Source organism: Heptranchias perlo, chromosome 18 (genome assembly GCF_035084215.1).
Source record: "Heptranchias perlo isolate sHepPer1 chromosome 18, sHepPer1.hap1, whole genome shotgun sequence".
Taxonomy (NCBI): Eukaryota; Metazoa; Chordata; class Chondrichthyes; order Hexanchiformes; family Hexanchidae; genus Heptranchias; species Heptranchias perlo.
This window is the reverse complement of record NC_090342.1, coordinates 46899164-46905548: the sequence shown is the minus strand read 5'-3', so window position 1 is coordinate 46905548 and position 6385 is coordinate 46899164. Positions and strand designations below refer to the sequence as shown.

General features: G+C 44.2%; 1 long non-coding RNA gene across 2 annotated transcripts in view; it reads right to left on the bottom strand.

Annotated features, from left to right (window-relative positions):
- Nucleotides 1-6385, bottom strand: part of LOC137334841 (uncharacterized) — a 61576-nt gene that overhangs the window by 20786 nt on the left and 34405 nt on the right. For both annotated transcript variants that reach the window (XR_010966255.1, XR_010966254.1), the window contains exon 2: nucleotides 5335-5507. This is a non-coding gene — a long non-coding RNA (uncharacterized lncRNA). The remainder of the gene's footprint in view (nucleotides 1-5334; nucleotides 5508-6385) is intronic.

Here is a 6385-nt window from a genome sequence, read left to right as displayed (position 1 = left end):
CCATTTTGGAAAGAAGCTGTATCCCTGTGTATTATCTCTTCCCACCCCTCCTCCACCCTTGATTCCCTCTAACATATTGCAGACTTTGTTTGCAGGTGGCAGATTGGAAGACCCAGCTTCTGTTTGCGGCAGTAGCCTTTTTTGATGATTTCTGGGATTTGACATGGCAAGTCAAGGCCAAACCGGTTTTCTTTAAATTCTGTACCTTCAGTAGTATAGGGATGAATGCCTATTCTAGACTTCTGATAAATTGAAAGATATTCAGTCTTAAAGAAAAAGACTGAATATGAACATTGATTTGGCTGATTGTGGAACATCATCTGCTATATTTCTAATTTTTCTCTGTTTTATTGACAGTACTGTAGCTGTTGCTCCTCTAAACTGTCACATCATCCTTTCTTGCTGCAAATATATCATCCTATGTAATCTTCCTCCACCCTGCATCCCCCATGTTGAAAATGAGACCAATGGCTTCATCCAGCAAAACTCATTCTTTCCCAGAACCTCAACTATGAAACTTGGTAACTTTTCTATCTTTTCCTCCTCTTGCAGTCTTCAAGCTTTTAAACCCTGATCTGAACTAAAACCTCCCACTACTCTTTGAATTACCCCTTCCTCCGTACTATTTTAATCTTCATGGTATCCTGAACTATGGCACTTCATCTTGGTTTCTCAATTTTTTTTTAAAGTCGGATTTTTGCTTGGGGAGAGGTTAACATAGGACAATCTGCTATTTCAACAGTAGAGGTTTCTAATGTGTTTCCTCAATTCACTCTCACCCTCGTGGTCTTTCAACAGAAGGGTTACCAGTGACGAACTTGGGAATTCTGCATTGGTAGAAATTGTCTGACCTGATAGAGTTGAACAGGAGGGCACTGTTCAGTCAGATCCTTAACCTAGACCTGGACTGAACTTCCAAATTACAGCTTGGATGTTGAGGGAAGGCACTGCCAAGAGTAGATACTTGTCCTTTTAATGCTCCAGTAATTTTTACAAAGACAGGGGAGGGAAAATGAGAAAAAAAACACTCAACCAATGGATCAATTTCATGCGTACCTTTGTAGCTGCAAGAAAAATACAATTTTGTGCATAAATTCTTTTCATTAAAAGTATTTTTAGGCAGCTTCTCGATTTAAGAACTAATACAAGCAAAGGAAAACCTGTGATCTCCTTCAATGCAGTTTGCTTTGCACTGGAGAGTGGTTTTCAGACCCAAATTGGGCAGCCCTCTTTTGGTACACCTGCTGCAGCAGGAGCTCCACTCTTTAACATTAAAGGGAGCTATTTTACCCACATGTCTCCACTGTGCTATTGTAATCAATTACTTCACTTTTCTGACCCCACCACAACTGGCCATTTAATGGTTAGATTCCTAGCCAGAATTTCCAAATCTCAGCTAAATACGCTGCGGGGCTGAACTTTCAAGCTTTTTCTGTGCCACTGACTTGTCCAATTGGGGAGGTGCTCCGGGCAGAGAATGGCATCAGACCAGCCATCTTGGAAAATTGGGGCTCATATCCAAACATTACCAACTAGGCTCTTACTGCTGCGCAATTATATGGAGCAATAACTCCCAACAGTTTCATAGAGTAAGCAGATTTAGATAGTCAGGTTGGGGACGGAGCACCAGGTGAAGCACAGAGCGTATGTGTGATGGAGCATGTGGTGGTGGCAGTGGAGAAGCAGGACCAGCTCATACCATTAGTTGCACACCACTAGGATTCACACCTCCCAGGGCTTAAATATGAAAGAAGGTTGCTATATGAGCACAAGTATTATTTGCAGTAATTTGGGTTTGTCCACAGCACCATGCAAAAACTAACAGCACCAGTGGAGGAGTCCACTACTTGCATCTGAATAGTTGTGCTCAACAGTTTCTTGGAGCAGCCTATTGTGAAGCTCGGGGGCTTCTGCAGTGGAGTCCCCTCGTGATGCAGTTCCTTTGCACAGTGAGATTATCTCATGAATGCTCATACTGATGGTATGAAGGCTTCGTTTCAAAAAAATTGCAGGCTCTCTTGTCTAACTTCAATGTGCTGGAGGGTCAGATAGAGAGAATCATAATGGAGAGTTTCACAAGCCTCATTGCTGCTCAGAGGTGTGCTCGCACAAAGATAAGTGAACGTGGTGAGGGAATATCTAGCCACAGAGGAATGGATGGAGTAGGCACACATGAAGCTGTGCTTCTCAGGCAGCAGCTTCATCTATTGCCATACCTGACCGGCTCAGCACCCCTGTGACAAAAGATGTCAGAAAGCAGGCAGACCAGCCAACCACAGTGGCATCAGACTTGGTGGTTCCAGTCGCAGGTCTGTCACAAGGAGTTAAGGGCCAACCAATGCCAAGAGGTTCCTGTTCACACCCAATATCCAGCCACCTCAGTTATTCCTGCCACGAGGTAAACATCAATACCTTTAATAGATTCTAGAAGATACACATGATGTGCTGTTACCAAGGTGCAGTATTGGGGTAAACCCCAGGGGGTGGATAATATGCTTCAGTGCATCAGGCATTCTTACTGCAAAGTTAGTTACAAAAACCATGTAATGTAAAGGAATCCAACCTGCCTGTGGAACATTATATAGAAAGTTAACAGGTACAGTAAGCAATTAGGAAGGCAAATGATATGTTAACCTTTATTGCAAGGGGGTTAGAGTATAAGAGTAAGGAAGTCTTGCTGCAATTATATAAGGCTCTGGTGAGACCACACCTGGAGTACTGTGTACTGTTTTGGTCTCCTTACCTAAGGAAGGATATACTTGCCTTAGAGAGGGTGCAATGAAGGTTCACTAGATCGATTCCTGGGATGAGAGGGTTGTCCTATGAGGAGGGATTGAGAAGAATGGGCCTATAATCTCTGGTGTTTAGAACAATGAGAAGTGATCACATTGAAATGTATGAAATTCTTAGAGGGCTTGACAGGGTAGATGCTGAAAGGCTGCTTCCCCTAGCTGGAGAGTCTAGAACTAGAGGGCATAGTCTCAGGATAAGGGGTTGGCCATTTAGGACCGAGATGAGGAAAATTTTCTTCATTCAGAGGGTTATGAATCTTTGGAATTCTCTACCCCAGAAGGCTGTGGATGCTCAGTCGTTGAGTATATTCAAGACTGGGATCGATAGATTTTTGGAATCAAGGAATATAGGGATCGGGCTGGAAAGTGGAGTTGAGTAGATGATCAGCCACGATCTTATTGAATGGCAGAGCAGGCTCGAGGGGCCGTATGGCCTACTCCTGCTCCTATTTCTTATGTTATATAAAGCACTGGTATCACACCAGTACCGATAGTGGTAGCCATTCAAGACAGTATTAGACGGGTTTCTCGATGGAAGGATGAGCTGGATGGATCAAATTTTCCCCCAGATTTTTACTTCACTTTGTGATCTTTGAGTATAATGGAGCCATCGTTTGCTGGCTCCAGTGCGGGACTGATTTTGAGGGTAGCAGTATCTGCACTGACAGAACATTGCCATAAGATGGCGATCTGAGCACACTTATTAAATGCAAACGGTCACCTTTAAGAATGGAACACATTTTTGAAAATCACCATTAGTTCAACTAATATAATCAAAATCACCACTTGCTGCAATGGACGGTCTCCACTGTGCTTTTACTCACAGGAGGTTTCCGCTCACTTCCCCCTCTCTGCAGAGATACACTGAGGTTGGCAATGAGGTTTTCATTGGTCACGTCAAGGAATTCCCATGTGCCATGGACAATCAGCTGGACAAGACTGAACAAACTGAAGCACAAACTATACCTAATGCTTCCCCCCCCCCCCCCGGTCCAAAATAAAGTTTGTAGCCCCATGTCACAAGGTGGTGGACAGGGAAAAGGATAAGGGAATCTGCTGAAATACTGTCTCAAGCAGAGTAAGCAAATATGTATCTTGTACTCACATGGACACCATGGCAAGCTGATACAGGATGCCAGGTCCAGCACATGGGAACACAGAAGCATCTAGAATGCATGGAGAGTCCCCAGAATAAGTGGCACACAGTGCTCTTGTCTTCCTGACCACCAGGCCACTAACAAAACACATGATAGAGTAGATAGAAACGATTTCCTCTGGTGGGAGAGTCCAGAACAAGGGGGCAAAACCTTAAAAGTAAAGCTAGGCCTTTTAGAGGTGATGTCAGGAAGCACTTCTTCACACAAAGGGTAGTGGAAATCTGCAACACTCACCCCCAAAAAGCCGTTGAAGCTGGGGACCAATTGAAAACTTCAAAACTGAGATTGTTAGATTTTTGTTAGGCAAGGGTATTGAGGATTACGGAACCAAGGAAGGTAGATGGAGTTAAGTTACAGATCAGCCGTGATCTGTTTGAATGGCGGAACAGGCTCAAGGGGCTGAATAGTCTACTCCTGTTCCTATGATCCTATATTCCTAAAACAGCTCACATGATGGACAACACATACGACCGTTGGCACAATAAACTGTACTAAACCACAACATGGCTGATATCAAAATATTCTTCCTAAACATCAAGGGACACATCCCACCCAATAATCCTCAAAATATAGTGATCGCATATAGCTGTTGTACACCTCAACTCTACGATGCATTCCAAGCTCTCAAAGGGTTGGGCTGGTAAGCACTGGCTGCCACTTTCTATTCCAACTATAAAAACTTGCATTTATATAGCACTTTAACGTAGCAAAATGTCCCAAGGCCCTTCACAGCAGCGTAATGAGACATAATTTGACACCGAGCCAAAGAAGGAGGCATTAGGACAGGTGACCAAAAGCTTGATCAAAGAGGTGGGTTTTAAGGAGCATCTTAAAGGAGGCGGAGAAGTTTAGGGCGGGAATTCCAGATTTTAAAGCCTTTGTGGCTGAAGGCAGGGCCACCAATGGTAAGGCGAAGGAAGAGGGGAATGCAGAAAAGGCCAGAATTAGAGCAATGCAGAGTTCTCGGAGGGCTGTAGGAGGTTACAGAGATAGAAGGGAAGGGTGGAAAATTGGATCAGCAAATGTATCTTTCATTCTGAAGTTCATTGTTAGGCCAATGCTTCCCTTACAGAACAACGATTTGATGATATGCTAGCTTTCTAAAGAAGAAAAGAACTTGCATTTATATAGCACCTTTCACAAATAGCATATTGTCACAATTTGGTGTTTGGATAATGTCTGGTACTTAAACATTAAGCATACCGCTATCTGCAATAAGTACTGAATTAGCTGATCTCAGCCATAGAAGCGGTTAGGGTGCTACAATTGGTCTCAGTGCCCAGCATTAGGGAGGGTGATAAAATCAGCAATCCTGATCCTTTTCTACTGGCCCATGCTGGAATGTATACATCTGGATGTTTGGGTGAGTGTAGGAGCAGGCTTACCTGTAATATCTCCCTCTCTGTCTTGGCCCTCACATGAAGAGTGACCATTTGGACAAGGTGCCGCAGGCAGTCCGTGGAACTGTACATCAGCAAGAATCAGCACCGTAGGAGATGAGGTGAGAAAATATAGCTTGAGCATAAGAAGGTCTTTTTGAAATTTTTGGTATGTAGCTCTGAAAAATCAAAGATACTATATTTTTTATTCGTTCATGGGTTATGGGCGTCGCTAGTAAGGCAGGCAGTTATTGCCCATCCCTAATTGCCCTTGAGAAGATGGCGGTGAGCTGCAGTCCATGTGGTGAAGGTTCTCCCACAGTGCTGTTAGGTAGGGAGTTCCAGGATTTTGACCCAGTGACGATGAAGGAACGGCGATATATTTCCAAGTCAGCATGGCGTTTTACTTGGAGGGGATAGTGCCGGTGGCAGTGTCCCCATGCGCCTGCATGCCTTGTCCTTCTAGGTGGTGGAAGTCGCAGGTTTGGGAGGTGCTGTTGAAGAAGCCTTGGTGAGTTGCTGCAGTGCATCCTGGAGTTAGTACATATTGCAGCCACAGTGCGCTGGTGGTGGAAAGAGTGGATGTTTAAGGTGGTGGATGGGCTGCCATCAAAATTTGCAGTTTGATATTAATTTTGACCGGGGTTTCTGCTTCAGCACTTACCAACCTGTGATTTTTGTGTCCCATTGAAATAAATGGTGGCGAAATAGTGGGGTTGGCCATTGCAGAAATGGAAAACAAAGCGCAAATAACGGCCAGCCGAGAACCTAATGCTACACATGACGTCGCTGCACTTCATTCTGTCATGCGACCCTGTATTACTGAGCTTTCCTGACCGAAGGTTTCTGTTTGTATAAATTGTGCGTCCACGTTACTGCAGACCCAGCCCTGTGCTGAAACAAAGTGGAGTGGTGGAGGGACTGCACTTTCACCAGTCTGAATACATTGTGCCATAAACAGGCTTTGTAGCCCATCGTCGTGACGAAACCCAAACCTACCACAAATGGTGGATAAAGCTAATTCATGTGGGAAAAAATACCTCCGTTATGACCAGAA